Source organism: Meles meles, chromosome 1, assembly GCF_922984935.1.
Source record: "Meles meles chromosome 1, mMelMel3.1 paternal haplotype, whole genome shotgun sequence".
Classification (NCBI taxonomy): Eukaryota; Metazoa; Chordata; class Mammalia; order Carnivora; family Mustelidae; genus Meles; species Meles meles.
Genome location: NC_060066.1, coordinates 100,789,591 through 100,806,706, shown reverse-complemented (window position 1 = coordinate 100,806,706; position 17,116 = coordinate 100,789,591). Strand labels below are relative to the sequence as shown.

The following is a 17,116-nucleotide window of genomic DNA, read 5'->3' as shown; positions in this document are numbered from 1 at the left end:
TTATTTCTTGTGCTGGTGAGAAAAATAAAATGTTTGAGGAATTAACATAGCTTCAGCTTTCTTCTCCAAATGTCAAAAATGTACTGGCACAGTAACACAGATGTTAGTTTGTATGCCTGGAAATTTTTGCAGTTGGATTTGTATTAGTATGATCTTGTGGAATGTTAACTTTAATAAAATTTCTAACACTTTAAAAAAAAAAAAAAAACATAGCTTCAGCTATAATTCAGTCTGAAGTACTTCAAGTCCCCTCTGTTCTTTACAGTCCTGGGTCTAAAACCTGATGTTCCAACAGGGAACCAACAGGAAACACATCCAGAAGCAGTACTCAATGTCACCTCTTCTCTTAGGCACCACTCTTGAGTAGAAAGATGCTACATAGTTGGTGAAGTCATGCTTCCACTCAAAAATTTTTCTAAAGATTTTGATTATTTATTTGGGAGAGAGAGAGAGAGCATGTGAGAGAAAAAGAAAGAGAAAGCACAAGCAGAGGCAGAGAAATAGGGAAAAGCAGGCTCCCCACTGAGCAGGGAGTCCAACTCGGTGCTCGATCCCAGGACCCTGGGATCATGACTTGAGCTGAAGGCAGGCACTTAACCAACTGAGTAACCCCGGCCCCTCTACTTATTAAAATTTTTAAAGTGAGGCTAGAATAATAAGACACGTTACACGTGCCCACATGCTTATTACGTTTCAGGATAGAGGGAATGCTCCTGCTAGAGAAGATTAGAAATGACATATTTTATGTAATATGATGACTATTTAAAATGAATTAATTATGCCTAAGGATATATACAAAATAATGTATCTTGTTTTAATCCATATAGACCTAGACCTTTTCGGTCCTTGGTAACCCCTTATGCAATTGATCCAGCGGAAATTTCCAAAGCTGCCATTTCAGAAAGGTTTCTCTTGAAGTAATAAGCAGCACAACTGAGGACAGAAAGTTTCCCTTCCTCTCAGAAATTCTGTGATGAAATAGAGAAACATTCCTTGAAAGCAGAGGGCTGAGCAGAGCAAATCTTAGATCCACTGCTAAGGCTACATAGTTTTCTACAAAAATTTAAATATCCACTTTGCACCAGACTTCTAAAATAGCTTTATCAAAATCACTGAAATGAAACCAACAGCCTCATCCACCAGTCTATAGTGAACTGTCTACAGAAAGCACCTCAAACACAAAATTTGCCATGAGAAAGAACAGACCCAGTCTCATACTGAATTATGTTCAAACAAAAGAACACAATAAATTGCACTTGACTTAGTCAACAGAAAGTTATTTGACTTGAAGTGAGGACACAAGAAGAGAAGCTTTATATTTTATATGTTTGCATTATTTATTTAACCGCATTAGAATTACTTTTGAAAGAAAAAAATGAAAACATTTTAAAGAAAAGAAACATTTATTTCATTCATAGGCCCCTTTCTTATTAAATCATGAGCACTTTAGACACCAATGCAAAAGCATAATAATTACAATAAAATGAAGAGGATGTAATTGAAATGGAAGGATAATTTCTGACTGTGTTAGGATGGATCCTGGAGGCAGTGCTGTACCTTCCCACTCCCTGAAATTTCACAACCTGGCTGATGGTCATAACATTCCTTCCAAGGATTCCGCTCATTATAAAAGCAACAACAATGACACTGTGTAAGATATAATTGACTTAATGTTTGCATAAAACAACTTTGTCTTTCTTCTTTATATTACACATACATACTCATACTACATACTGCGCTCTGAAAATCATTACTTCTATAATTGGTCTAGCACACAATGGAGGAGGTAGAGCCTTGAAGAGTTCAAGAAAGAAGGGATGGGAATGGGGGGTTCAGGGTAAGACCAAGTGTGGGAGGAAGGAAGGGAGAGAGAGGAGCTTCAGTGACCACATTGAAGAAAATTTTGGAAAGAGGCCATTTCCAGGATTTTCTTTCCAAGTTAAATGCATTGCATCGTTGGGATTTCATGCTTACTAATGTAGAGTACAAATGGACACTTTGTGATGACTATGAATAAATGCTTATTAGGACTTCAATTTTAGCATGAACTAAATAATAATAACAGCAACAAAACAAAACACTATTGTTCCACGTACATTACATGCATTTAGTCATTTTTTATTAACTTTTATGTATTATTTGCTTCATCAGTTTACACAATTCACAGCTCTCACCATACCCTCCATCTTCACAACGTTTTTAATCCTCACAACTATGTTGTGAGATGAGTTCTACGAAAAGCTGCATCATTCAAAAGGGAAAAATATGGTATAGAGAGGTTACGATACTTGCTCAGTTTTGCACAGCTTGGAATTGCTGAGATCAAGATTCAGTTTAGGCAGATGTTTACTTTTGTTTTATCAACTAAGCCGGCAGTCTGGTGGCAAAGAGAGCAGCTGCACACAGATCAGCAGACAGGCAGAGCACACATGGATGACCTAGTGAGACCCGATCCAACAACATCAAGAGCAAAGCCTTTCTCAGGTAGGGAAATGTCTGCTCCATGTGGAGAACTCAAGAGCTAACAAGTAATAAATCCAAGCTATGCATCGAACAAAACCAGGGCTTACAGACATCACTGGAGGCTACTTCTCAGCATGCCTGGCAGCCAATCCTACTACATTAATACCTTCCTTTACTGGAAGGTGTAGAGTCCCTAACTGAAGGAAAGTATCGCATTCCAGTTCCTGGAACAACCTAGGAAGCCACAGGAAAAGAGGTCACAAGTCAAGGTCTGTCATTTAGCCACTAACTGTCAAATCTCAGATTTTAAAAGTGAGTACTCTAGTTTATGAATGAACTAAGCCTTTGTTTTCCCTCCTTCCTACCTTTTAAACTCCTTGCAAACAATTTCTTCATTAGACTTCTCACCACATAAAAACTGGAGTTTTGGAGAAACACTTCCCATCGGCATCATTAGTCAAACAAGCATCCTGCAAAGCTTGCACTGGTATCCACGTAACTAAAAGGAAGGTATGAGCAGAGCTTTCTGTTGAGAGGGCTTCTAATCACTGAGTCAACTAAAATCAGGGCCAGAAGACAATCTAAGGGTTAAAATGACATACAACACTTTGTTAAGGACTAATCTACAATTATGTTTTTTATCAATAGATTTTATGATTGTACTCCACAATCACTAAAAAATTTAAAAAATACTAATTTTTACATTTAAATATCCTCACTTTACAACTTATGCTTAATAATTCAAAGGAAGTGCATCATCTTTTCCAACATGCACATACTGAGAAGCTACTAATCACAACCCTGCTTATTCTCCATTTGAGGAATGCTCCCAAGAATAAATCTCCCAAATTCTAGCCATCCAAGGTGAATCTTCCACCTCAAATACTTTCCATTCAACTTCAATCTAATATATACTACATGGTAGGATAAGCAACCAGCATTTGCACTGCACAGGTGCAATTTTATACTAATTTGAGTGGTTGTTTGATTCCTGTTTATCCTGCCTAACTAGACTCTAAGTTCCATGAAGACAGAAATCCTACTGGTTTAAGCTCATTTCCAAAACCCCCAGTTTCCTAGCACAGGCTTAATGGATAGATATGTATATATTGTTGATCACTAAAAGAAAAAATGACTAGCCAGTACCTTTACACAGGCAAAAACTTTGCAAAGAAAAAGCTAAAACATTGTGCTTTTAGAACATCCCATGGTATATAAAACAAAACATGAGTTTATGAACCATAATGAAAACTTTATTAATATTGGCTCAACATCCTAAAGGGCACTGCATTTTCTTGAGGAAGAATCTCAACAGATTTTTACATTAACCCTTACTTTTGTAAGTTCTGTAATAATGTATGTTTTATTGCATTTCCCAAAACCTTATTAGGTGTTAACAAACCTGAAGGACATCTAGCAAATTCCTGGGGCTTTCTGAATTAATCTCATTCCAAAGACATGTTTTACAATCACAGTTTTTTATGAGCATGGATAACATATTTGACAGCTCTTACCTGAGTAAATATTGACTTACACAGCCAGCCCCAGGTATTAGCCCACCCAAATGAGGACAAAAATCTTCCCAAGTTTTACAAAACATGCAGAGCAAGAGCATGTGGCCAGAGAATGACAACAAAAATAATAGAGAAAGAATGGTTCTCAGGGAGAGAAGTTGCTGGTATTGATTTAGCTTTTAGCTTGAACTCACTGAGCCACATAAAAACAAATCCACTGTGCTGTACCATCACCTTGGCAACCCCACTCTAATGTAAGAGCAGAGACGGAAAGAAGAACACTATATTTATCTGTATCTAACTGCACAATCAAAAAAGAATATAAGTTCAATGCACCCAACCCTTTTGTAAAAAAGTAGCTACTTTTTATTTCCTCAAAAGCCTTGAGTTCAGAAAGAAAGAAGTAACACTGCCAGGAGAGAGAACTTACATGTGTGTGTGAGTCTGCGTGTGTCTGTGAATATAATTTTCAATGTGCTTATGTAAAACGTAAGCTAAAGAAATATGAATTGGCAGCATGCAGCTGAGGAGATGTTTAAAATGAGCTCTCAACAATCCTGCACTTAAAACAGACCTCAGAGAAGGCACACTGAGGTGACAGCTGACTTGGAGATCTACAGTGCCCTGCCTCCATATTCACCAAAGAATTTTTACCTGCTGGATGCACCATTATGACTCTAACTTTCCAAATAAATCAGATGGGAATAAAATATGCATTTTCTAGCTTCATTGCACAATATCAAGTACGAGTGATCTGTTAGAACAATAAATTATTCATACAGTTTAGGAGTTAATTAAGCATTTGAATGGAGATCTTTATTTCAGAGCACAGTAAATTATTTTAACTGATTTTAAAGGAAAAAATGACTGAATTACCATAATCTATTAGGTTCAAGAGAAAAGCTTTCTAGTATTTTATTTGCAAGCTATGCTCAAGTAAATAGTGTAGTCTATCAAAATCTATTACACAAAAGATTACATTTATTCTTAAACAGTTTAAATTTATATTGTACAAGCTTGATACATCAAAAAGTTACATAAATCCTAAATTAGAATACCTATGGAAAAAGTCATGTTTCCAAATAGTATAGGTATAGTCCAATTTCAGTCTTTATCTCTTTTCACCTGAACTAATAGCCTTAAATGGCCCTTCTAAATCAAGCCCTTTCTTTCCAATCTATCATATTGAATTATCTGATAGCTCTTACGGAAAGAGTGCTGATGAAACCAGTCTCTCATTAGGATCCCTAATATCTCCCCACTGTCTTCTGCTAGAATTCAAGGTTTTCCAACATCTAGTGTCAACTTGTGAATCCTCTCCTCTCTCACATGAGTTTAATCATACTCTAACCAAATTTTGATTTCCCTATCTCTGCATCTCCATTTTTTAAAATTAGTGTCTGTGTTTAAAATGTTTTTTCATCCATTTAGAGGCAATTCAAATGGTACTTTCTCCACCAAGGACTTAATGACTGTTCAGGTCAAAAGTAACTTTATCCCTCTGTGATACTTTAGTGTATTAAAACATTAATAGGCTTTATTGAGTTCCTTTGTAGTGTAAGCCAAGATCTTTGACCTTCTCAGAGATTGAGTCTGGTTAGAGGTAAAAGATAAGAAAATAATGACCGCAGTCTAATAGGCTGTGTAATATGATAATGTATGCATGGAATGCCATGAGAGTGTGAAGAATCTAAACCAGATTTAAAGGTAGAGAAATGTTGTGCAGAAAATAGGATTCTTTAATTTTTATTTTATTTTATTTATTTATTTGACAGAGAGAGGTCACAAGTAGGCAGAGAGGCCGGCAGACAGAGAGGGAGAAACAGGCTCCCCACTGAGCACAGAGCCCGATGCGGGGCTCGATCCCAGGACCCTGAGATCATGACCTGAGCCGAAGGCAGAGGCTTAAACCACTGAGCCACCCAGGCACCCCGGATTCTTTAATTTTAATGGACAAGTTGTATTTACCTAGATACAAAAGAAGAAAGGCAGTTTAGGAAGTGGAAAGAAAAGTGTATGTGAAGCACAGGAGTATAAAAGCACATGCTTTTTTCCAGAGCAGTAGTTGGACAGAGTCATCTGTCCTGTAGAAAGAAGTCCTGCCTATCCTGCCTGTAGAAGTCGAGAAGCTCAGCAAGGAAGTTTGAACTTGATCCTGAAAGTGATCAGGACATATAAGGGGGGATATTTGGCAATCTGTGAAGATATTTTTGTTTATCACAACTAGGGGTGGTGTTGCTATAGGCAACCAGTCAGAAGAGGCCAGGATTATTGCTCCACATCCTATAACACAAGACAGCCCCCACAACATTGTAGTGGTGACTTTGAGTGCTGTAGGGAGTACAGACGGAAGGATTGAAGAGTGGAAGAGCTACTCTGGAGCCCAGGAAAAACAAAACGGTGGGAAACAATTAAAAGGGTTCCAGAGAAGAGGAAAGAACTAAATGAAGCAAGTTAAGGAAGACCCTGCAGAGGAGAGAAGGGATTGAATGGTACCATGTGCAACTGAAAGACTCACTTCAAGCATGAGGTGAAAAAGTGACCCGGTGAAACAGGCTGAGACAAATTTATGAAAATCTCTTGGTAACCAGGAGATAGTGAGATGGCTCTTAACCTTTGCCCTCAATTTTCCTCCTTAAGGTAAAAGGCAAAGGTAACTCTGAAATGTCAGAGAAATGTATGAAATAAAGACAGAGGAGCACACTTTGAATTGTCACTATAGCAAACAAGTTAAGTTCAGCACATTTTTTATTGTCACCACCAGAACTGTTGTTGAAATTTGACATTTCAACATTTGAGCCTCTTAGTGACTGCCTCCTCCTCAATATACTTTCCACACTGGTTTCTCTTCTGCTAAAGGGCTGCTCCTTTTAAATTTCTTTGCTGTTTTCTTCTTCTTTACCTAATCTCCTGTGAGGGATGCCCAGAGCTAGGTCCCCAGGCCTCCCCCTGTTTTATCCACACTCAGTGCCATCCAGTCTTGTGACTATGAATACTTTCTGTAGTCCAGTGACAACCAGCTGCACAGCAAGGACAGACTACTCACTCACACTCCTGCTTCCAAGCCTGCTACCTACCTCATATGCTCCCTTGGCTATCCAATAGATTTCTGGAATTTATGTGCAAATCTGTAGTTCTGATTAACCCTCCATAACCCATCCCACCCACAGCCTCCTTCATCTCAACTGATGGCCCCTTCTTGTTGCTTAGGCCAAAATGCTTGATAGCATCATTGACTTCTTTCTTTCTGTAAATCCTACATCCAAGTGGTGACTTTCAATAGACCTAGAATATGCCTCCATGTAAAACCTATACTGCTACAAAGTACAGCAGAGACATCATTTCCTCTGGCCTGGTTTATACCAAGAGCCTCCTGACTATTCCCTGCCTATCCCTTCCTGGCTTCAGTCTTGTCAACAGAGAAGTCAGAAGAAGGTAGAAAATGCAGAAGTCACAGTAATCATTTTAAAACCTGTCAGATCAATCCTACCACCTCTTTCTTTAAACCCCTATAGTGCTCACTCAGAACAAAAAGCAAATCACTCACAATACAAAGCAAATCCAGTCCTTTGATCTGCAACATCCTGTGCTAACTGAGCTTGTCTCTTTGCTCTGGCCACATCAGCATCCAAGCTACTCCTCTAACATTCCAGACATACTCTTAGCTTAAGGTGTTTGTAAGCGTTTCCTCTTTGCCTACTCTGTGCTTTCCCCAGGTGTACACAAACCTATGTCCCTCCAGTTCAAGTCTTGACTCAAATGCCCCTCCTCAATGAGGCTTCGTGTTTTAAATTACAGCCACATTTTCACTTCCCTGGGACAGCTAAGCCCCCTCCCTTCCCTTTTTTACTCATATACATAAATATATTTTTAAATCTTTGCCATAGACTTACATAATTCTATACAGTATATTATTTATTATTTTTATTGTTTGTCTCTCCTGATAGGTTGCCTTCCCTGATAGATTTGTACTGGTTTTAGGTGGTAATTGAAAGGTTCAAATGTAGGGAATTGATATCGTCAGGGTTGCAATTTAGTGGCACAATCTGGCCAAAGGTAGTACAAAGGAACGGAACAAGGTTTGAAGCTTGAGGCTTTCATAGTGGTGTAGAAATGAATAAACGAGGGTCCTGGGATGAACTGGCAGCAAGTCTAAAGTGATTTAGGGAAACCCTAGAGAAAATCCACCAGTCACCACAGGCCTTTTACAGAGATAGGATGGTTCAATGGAAGACTGCAAGCTTTGGGCACAGGAGCTTGTAATCACCTCCCTACATGACCCCTTACACTATGACATTGATCACTCATTTCTCTGCAAGATGGAGCTAATGATGCCTTATTTTAAAGTGGTTGAGGACTGTAGATCATATAAAAAAAAATTACCTAGAATTCTCCTGGCATGTGGCAAATGTCTATGGCATCTAATTAGAAGTGAAGAGCACAGGAGACAGAGAAAATCCATAAAGTTTAGAACTTCGGACAAGGGTTTGGCATAGAGACTTTTAGGCCAAGGCTGACCACCCATACTCCTGTCCCTCATACAACACTGATGAGGGTCAAGAGCCAATTGAGAAGCTGTTATTAGTGTGTACCAGCATGCTGTGACTCCCAATGCAGAGTTCTTTCAAAAAACTGGAATGGAAAACTTGATTTAATGCTGAGGGCAAAACAGAGCTTCTTACTACCTGCTTCCAAATCTAAATCATAGGGTCCTCCTTCTCAAGTTTGTTTTCAGATATCCCCAGGACAGGAGATCATACTCCAAAGCCACTTAGCAACCAGATTGCAGGCCAGCTGCACACAGGACAGAAAGAGGATGGCTGGTCAAGCAATCACTCTGGGTCATCACAGAGTGACTCTGGTTCAGGAATATCAATCATCAACCCAGTAAATCTGCTCCTCCATTTTCTGTGAGAAGGTACAAAAGAAATGGCAGAAATCCCCATAATGGAGAGGCAACACTCCCTTGTCAAGGATACAGTAAGCTTGAGAAGAAATGTTGGAGAAATATGGGAAAGGGAAAAAGTAGATGTCCCCTTCCCCAGCATAACCACATTTATTGTACTTCTTTCAAGTTCTAAACTCTAATGCCCAAGTTACTTGCTAAAAATACTTTAGTTGAATTTAAACCCAAGATAATAATGACAGGATCTCTCATTTCCTTCATGCACCATAATTTTATGACATTGTCATAGAGGACAATATTCATTGGGTCATATTGCTCCTTCTGAGATCACTTCCATAAAATCTCCTAAATGAGGTATAACACAAAATTTATATATATACCAAAACTTTGAAAATGGAAAAAGTATAGAGTATTTCAGATAAAAAGCAGCATAATGTAAAAATTTCAGAGCTCATGCTATGAAGAAAAGAAAGCAACAAAGTTAGACCCTGTAGAGGGAAGAAACATGCAGAAGAGAAAAGCAAGAACTAAACCACCTGACTGTGAAGACAGAAGAAATAAACTTGATATAATGTGTACCATAGGATTTCTAAGTAAGATGGCATAGACAGACGTCACAGGAAGGACCAAAATAAAAAAGGACCAAAATCAAAAACCAATATGGGTCTATCTTGGCCACAAGGTGTAGATTTGTTTTCAAGGGTAGTACATAAAGAAGGAAATATGTAAGATAGATTTTAAGGAGATAAAGGACATATTGGAAGTATGCACACCTACATGGCCTCACACAAGACCCACCTTTCCCTCATCTTCCAGAATTTTCATTCAAATGAAATCAATTTCACAAAAACATTAGGAATCTGGAACTTGCTCAAACAGAGTGGACTGTAACTAGTAGGGTGCTAAGTACCTGGATCCAAGAAGGCGATTAACAGGTGATAAGTGAGGTGAAAGAGAGATTAATGCAGATTAAAGTCTGAAGTGGGCCCCCAGCCAAGTTTGGCTATGTTCCTCCAGGCTGGTCCTTGACAGAAAGTGTCAGGTTAGCTGAAAAAAATTGAAGATGGAAAGCAGTGAGGAAAGCACAAGAGGCCAGCCTTTGATGTGCTTGAGTCTGTGCCTTACACTTCTTCCTCAGTAGAACTCACTTCAGAAGTTGTGGTGGGATGAACCTGAGGGTGAAGGTGGAGGGCGCACATCTGAGTAGCTGGGCAAAGAACCAGAAAAAAATTCTTAGTTATGCTGGGGAGAAAGAATTTCCTATACTCTTTAAGATTCTTTCAGCTGGGGGGGCGCCTGGGTGGCTCAGTGGGTTAAAGCCTCTGCCTTTGGCTCAGGTCATGATTTCAGGGCCCTGGGATCGAGCCCCACATCAGGCTCTCTGCTCAGCAGGGAGCCTGCTTCCACCTCTCTCTCTCTCTGCCTGCCTCTCTGCCTACTTGCGATCTCTGTCAAGTAAATAAATTAAAAAAAAAAAAAAAGATTCTTCCAGCTGGACTAAGAATCAAATTGACATGAGACAGATTAACAGGAGAAAATCAAATTTGATAGTTTATGTACATGATGCTTATAAGAGTGAAGGAGATAGGTAGGGGTCTGGGACTACAAAGGGGAGAAAGACAATTAGCAAAAATGTAAAAGGAAGCGTTTGAAAAATGGTTGAAAAATGTTGTCCTATTATGTTGACATTTCTTAGGCAATAGCTCTCTTCCTGGTACAAGCAGGCAGTTGAGGGGTAGGTAAATAGCCTTTTCTGAATCTCCTGGGTTTGGAGTGCTTTTAACTCAAAATAATGTTCATACCAAAGTGGTCCATCTTGGGACAGCTGACCTTGCTCCTTACACTTCACCAATGTAAACTTACTGATTTCTTTTTATCACCAGACACAAACATGGCATTTGACTACTATATTATTAATAAAGCTTTTCCAAAAGAAACCAAGTGAAGCTATAATAGCTGTTACTCAAAAGCCAATAAAAGTCTCTAGATGCAGTATATTTAAAAATTTACTATAAATGTATTTATTCACAAACATTTGGGAGAACAACTTGTATGCATGTATGTCTGCTTCCTTTTATTTTAAATTGGCTTCAGAAGCTCAAGTTCACTTTTTAAAGTGTATAATGTATATATTGTGTAAAGTGTAAAGTGTATAATGTATAATATACATTATAAAAGTTAGACTTAAGTTTGCTCCACAAGATTCTTATCAACTCTAAAATTTCATAGTTCTCTAAATGTTTTGGACTGGAACACACTTTTGAACTCATAAATCCAATTTCCAGACATGGTGATTGCCACCTAGGGATTTATACCTCAGAGAGAACTAGAAATGTCATTGACCAAAGTTTCCCATAAATGAGTATTGTTTTCTCTATGCCCATAGCTATGGTTTTATTCTATTTTTATTTCTGGATTTAAGCCATATACAGATTACAGGAGGCTTGTCAACCATGAATAGACCAGTTTACAATATTTGAAGTACACAGAGCTTTTTTTTCTCACTGAAGAAGTTTGTTGCTGTGAAACCATCCATATGTTAGCATTGCATAGAAAATACATTATTTCTATCTTGGTTGAAAGCATAAGAAACAAATGAATAGAAGATAAGCTTTTAACATATAGAAGATAATAGGATAGGAAAAGATATGAAGAAAAATGATAGTTGTGTAAAATAGTTAATGAATAAAATTGCAAAGAAGAATCAATTGTTCCATTAGCAAATGTGTTATATTTTGAAATTATAACATTGTTCCTTTCTTTTTAAGCCATTAATTTCATATTTAGTACAAAATGTCAGATTTCTACATATGTAAGGAACATCACTGGATAAAGCTTTACAAATGCAAAAATTGAGACTCTGTTAGGTAGATTTAACACTATGTTATGAAAAATCACATGACTTTGTCATTGAAATATTTTATAACATAATTATTTGTAATACCCAATCTTCTTTGTACCTTCCAATAGTACAATCTAAATTCTTTCTTATACATAGGATTGATAAAGGAAGATAAATCAATTTGAGTTGCTAAACCTCCAAAGATGCAATAATTCAAACAAATGACATCATCTAAAATATCTCCATTGCCCACATATGTTGTGTCAACCCAAGTTGAGTCTAGGCAATTGGGTAAGACTCTCCATGTCCCTGTGGAGAACCTGAAGATCCAACAAGTACAATCCTGGGAATGGAGAAACATTATATACCTGAACTGAAATCCCTCATTCCTAATGTGGAAAATGTTCTTTATTGCCTTCAAAATGTTTGCATTTGAGCTGACCCCTCACTCAGGAGTATTCTTCAACTGTAGCTTTAATTTTAAAATCCTTTACCTAAGTGTTTGCTTTTGTCTGTTTCTCCAATCAAGATATTGGCAGCATGAGACCAGGTCTTTGCTTTTGCTCATTACTGTATTCCCCAGAGAAACCCAGTATTGTAAATCCCACACCAGTGTTTGGCATAGGTTAAATACTCAACATTTAACATGGTTGAATGACTGAATGTTCTTTCAGTTTCTTGGTAAGTCTTCTCTGGACTAGACTAAAATTGGATATAGCTGATTTTCTGGGTTCTGATGGTGAAATCACTTCTGGAAAACACCTGTACCTCAGCCCTTGTCTGTCTTTAGGCTTAGGGGGCCTCAGGAGACCCCCCTACATAGCCTCCCATTTGGGCTCCCAGTCTTCAGTCTTCCTTGTTCCAATTTTTCCTTCACACACCTAAGATAAAATTCACATACAATATTCTCCATACCGTGGTGCTAGCCCAGAGTTTCTTAAGCTCAGTCTGCAGACAGATTCTGCAGTATGATAAGATTGATAACACAACTCTTAGCTTACATTTTCAAAATGGCATCAGCCACTGTCCCCTTCCATCATTCCTGTTCACTCTACTGTACTTACCTACCAGAATAATCTCTCCCATGATTTTCCTCATGTTACCACCTCATGTGAGGTGCCTTGAGATTTCTCTACTTGGGACATTTCTACACAATCTTTAAGACCCAGTTAAAATTTTGTGATTATGATTTCTGTAGACTTTTCACACTATCCCAAGCATAACTCGTGCTTTTATCCAATCATTGCTGTATACTCAAAACACATTTATTGGGTGCTAGCTGAATGCCTGATATGAAGGGGCTTATGATCTGGTACATCATTTAGGGGCCTATGATCTCGTACTGAAAAAAAGAATGTGAAATTTAAAACTTAGTAAGGGAAGTATCACTAGAGATATGGGATTATGGAACAACAAATGAGCAGTAGGGAACTATAGAATATTTTGCAGAGTCTAAAATGTTTGATTAGTATTTTGACAGACAATAAGGAATTTGCATCTAGGTAAATAGATAGACATGTGGAAAAGGACATTATAGGTAGGGGACACCTGTCAGTCAATACAGACTACATTCAAGGAATTGTAGGCTGTAGGTAAGCCAGAGCATGGGGAAAAAGAGGCTAAGGTAAAAAGTGTTCTGTACCCATATCAGTGATTCTGCAAAGCTGAGTCAGAAATTAAATGCCCAGCATCAATGTTCTGATGACACATTCATTAAACATTTATCCAAACTGAGGGTTTTGGAGGGAAGAGTGGTTGGGGGATGGGTAAGGCTGGTCACGGGTATTATGAAGGGCACATATTGCATGGAGCGCTGGGTGTGGTGCATAAACAATAAATCTTGGAACACTGAAAAAAATAAAATAAAATTTTAAAAAAGCATTTATCCAATTGATTTACAGATGTTTCATTAGATTTTTATCTTCCCTGTCAGTGGCTAAAATCCTTGCGAGTCATGAGTAAAATGTTAATCTTCACATTTATTTTGTTCCTCTTCCTTCCCTCAGCAGTGAATTTATCACAGGGTTTAGGTATAGCACACCCCTCCTCCCATAGGAGGAAAAAATAGGCTTTTGGCATAATCTGTGATTTCTGGTATGTAACCTAACTTCCCTGAGATCTAAAGTCCTTATTTGTCACAAGTGAAAATAACAATATTTTGGGGGTTTGATGAGGGTGAATAAAACATATTCATATAAAGAGAGACATAGAAACATATAGTACATACTGACATTGAACAATTGTGACTATCAAGATCATATTTAGTTAGTTAGTATTTTTATTAACATATAATGTATTATTTGCCGCAGGGGTACAAGTCTGTGAATCGTCAGGCTTACACACTTCACAGCACTCACCATATCACATACCCTCCCCAATGTCCATAATTGATATCAAATTTCTATTAGTTCCTAACTCTTTCCTTACTTCAAATTTTGTGAAATTTTAAACTGCTCTACTGGTTCAAGTTTCTACATTAACGAAGATATGTAATAGTTTTTGAAATCCTCCCAGTAATGTTTTTAAAACACTTGGATGTAAAACTTGAATCTAGAATCATCACTGAGGAAAGATAAGATATAATCTTTTCAATAATGAAATAACTGAAAGGATAAAAATTCAGCTTTGGTTAGATTTTCTTTACGTTTCTGACTCAAAAAATATATTATTACAGCTTTCCCTGAAACAAATTATTGAACTCTAGAAAGTAAATTTTATATTTATAAAAATCCTTCTGAGATGAATAACAGGATCACCCAATTCAAATCAAAGAATTAAGTCATATTTTTCTATTCAATTCATATAAAACAGGCAAGATATAAAGCAGAGTACTGATTGTGAAATACTGCGCAGCCACTTTTGGTTAGAAATGTAAAATCAACTCTAGAAAGAAGTTGATTTCCACTTGGTCCTTGAGCATATAAACTGATATTTAAATCTGAGTCTCTGTGAGAATGTTGGCTCTGGCAGACATAAATTAGAGTATTTCTAAGAATATACTTTCATTTATATTTCTCCTTTAAGGTGAATGGGTTGATAGAAAAATCCACTATGATAAATAATTAAAATTTTTTCATGGCTCTTCATTTCACTTTAAATTGACATTCGATCCCTGTATATTTCTATGTAAAATTAGTTTTAAAATATTAGCATTCCTTAAAGTGTACCCTATCATTCTCATTTGCCAGAATGAGATGAGAATTACAAAGAAATTATATAACTAGCCATAAATCATACAATCATCACTATTCTTGTCATTGGCTATATTATAAGTCACTCTCCAATAGTAATATGCTGCCAGGATTGCTTTGACTGTTTCATGACACTGGAAATAGATTCAGCTGTATAACTTATGTATTAAATAGACATTCAGGGCCCTAAAGAGTTAAAGTGCCTCTAAGGCCCTACTTCAATACCAAAGTCTGCAAAGAAAAGAATTAGAAGCTATTAAGGCATAGAGATTGATACTGTTAAGTCCTATTTATCATTTCTTCTAATTATCAGAAAGTTCTAATTATCTGGTTTTCATTTTGTTTTAGCATATTCTTCATATTCATTTCTTCTCTGAAGAAAAAAAATATAAAAGTAAATAGGACAGTATCAGTCAATCATTTCAATTCAATGTAACATTTCATTACTAATTCTCAACCCTGGTTGAACATTATAACTGCTAGAAATTTTTGTTGGTTTTTTTTTAAAGATTTTATTTAATTATTTGACAGACAGAGATCACAAGTAGTCAGAGAGGCAGGCAGAGAGAGAGAGAAGGAAGCAGACTCCCCGCTGAGCAGAGAGTCAGATGTGGGACTCAATCCCAAGACACTGGGATCATGACCTGAGCCAAAGGCAGAGGCTTTAACCCGCTGAGCTACCCAGGCGGCCCTTGCTTTTTTTTTTTTTAACATGGATATGAAGCACCCACTCAGAGATTTGGGATGAGTAAGGGACAGTCATTGTTATTTTTCACAAATTCTCCAAATTATTCTTACAAGAAGCTATAGTGGAGAACCACTCATGCGCAACAATAAAATATGACCTTATACTACAGATGCAAATTGCTGAAATATATGAAGCCAATTTTAATTATATAACATACAAAGTGTTCTTATTCTAAACAAGGTTAAAATTAACAATGCACAGATTATACATACACACACACACACACATATATATATAATATTACTAAGGGAACTAAAACAGTTAATAAAGCTCTTCTCTATCATTTAACTATGTCTTACTCATGGTTTCTAAGACTTGGTCTGGCTTCTTTGTCAGAGGAGGAGATTTGCTGTTTCTGAAATGCTAGTGCAAAATAAAATTCATCATACTCACTTTGTATGGCACATCAAAGATGAGTAATAATATTATTATATGTGTAAATGCTCTTTATGTTTTATCCACAGACAGTTTTATATGAACTTGTTCATTTCCTAACTGGTGACAAGCTTTCAATTAGCTTCCAAGGAAAAACTGAGATTAATTGCAGTCTAGTCATTGTAACTGTTGTTCCAGTTTAAGAAGATCAGCATCTAATCAATAATATATTAATGACTATATTTTTTGAGCCCTTGTAAATTAACAGCTAAAGGCAAAGAACTATTTTTGTTCTCCACTCTATGCTTTCATAGTTGGGTGCTAAATCAAAAGAAACATAATTTGGGTTTGATTAATGTTGGCTTTAACAGATTGTTGCTGTTTAGTGTAATTAGTTCCCCAATTTATCTTCATATTATGGCAAGGTTGTATCCCCAACAAAGCTCTTTAAGGCTACAGACATGTTTCTTAATAGTGCTATTCTTTGACTTCACAGTCAGCATATCTTGTTTTCCTTTTATCATAGGCTCCTTTAACATGTTTATCTTTTATAGGCACAAATAATAAATAACGGTGAACTCCCACGTCAAATGAATAAGAGTTTCTGTGGGGTTAGAGTAACCCCACAGGTGGACACCCACCCTGAAATTTAATTAGTGTAGGAGTGCTCCTGGAGCTCCAGCTGGGCATATACTGCTTATGCCATATCAGAGACCATCAGAGTCCCTGTTCTAAATGAGAGCACAATGCTTGTAGGGATCAAGACCTAAGCTTGTGCAACAACCACAGCACATAATGTCTTCTAAACTGTGGGATGCAGCTGCTTGGGCTGGTTGAAGGTGACAGAGATCACTACAGATTGAAGCTGTCAGGGAACATGTTCAAATAACCTTAATTTGAATCTGGAGGAGCTCTTACAGAAAGAACAAGAGAAAGGCCAGTGATGGGAAAACAACATAAACCATAGCAGAAAAAAATAATAACCTCACAAAAGGACTACATGCAGTATGGAAATAAAAGATTACTGACAGGTTAGATTACATGGTACTACCTTGAGATGAGGAGAGAATCTTGTTT

The 17,116-nt window shown here is 37.2% G+C and overlaps 1 protein-coding gene across 1 annotated transcript in view; it reads right to left on the bottom strand.

Annotated features, from left to right (window-relative positions):
• The window catches only part of PXDNL (peroxidasin like), a 521,054-nt gene that overhangs the window by 160,970 nt on the left and 342,968 nt on the right, over positions 1–17,116 (bottom strand). The window lies entirely within an intron of this gene.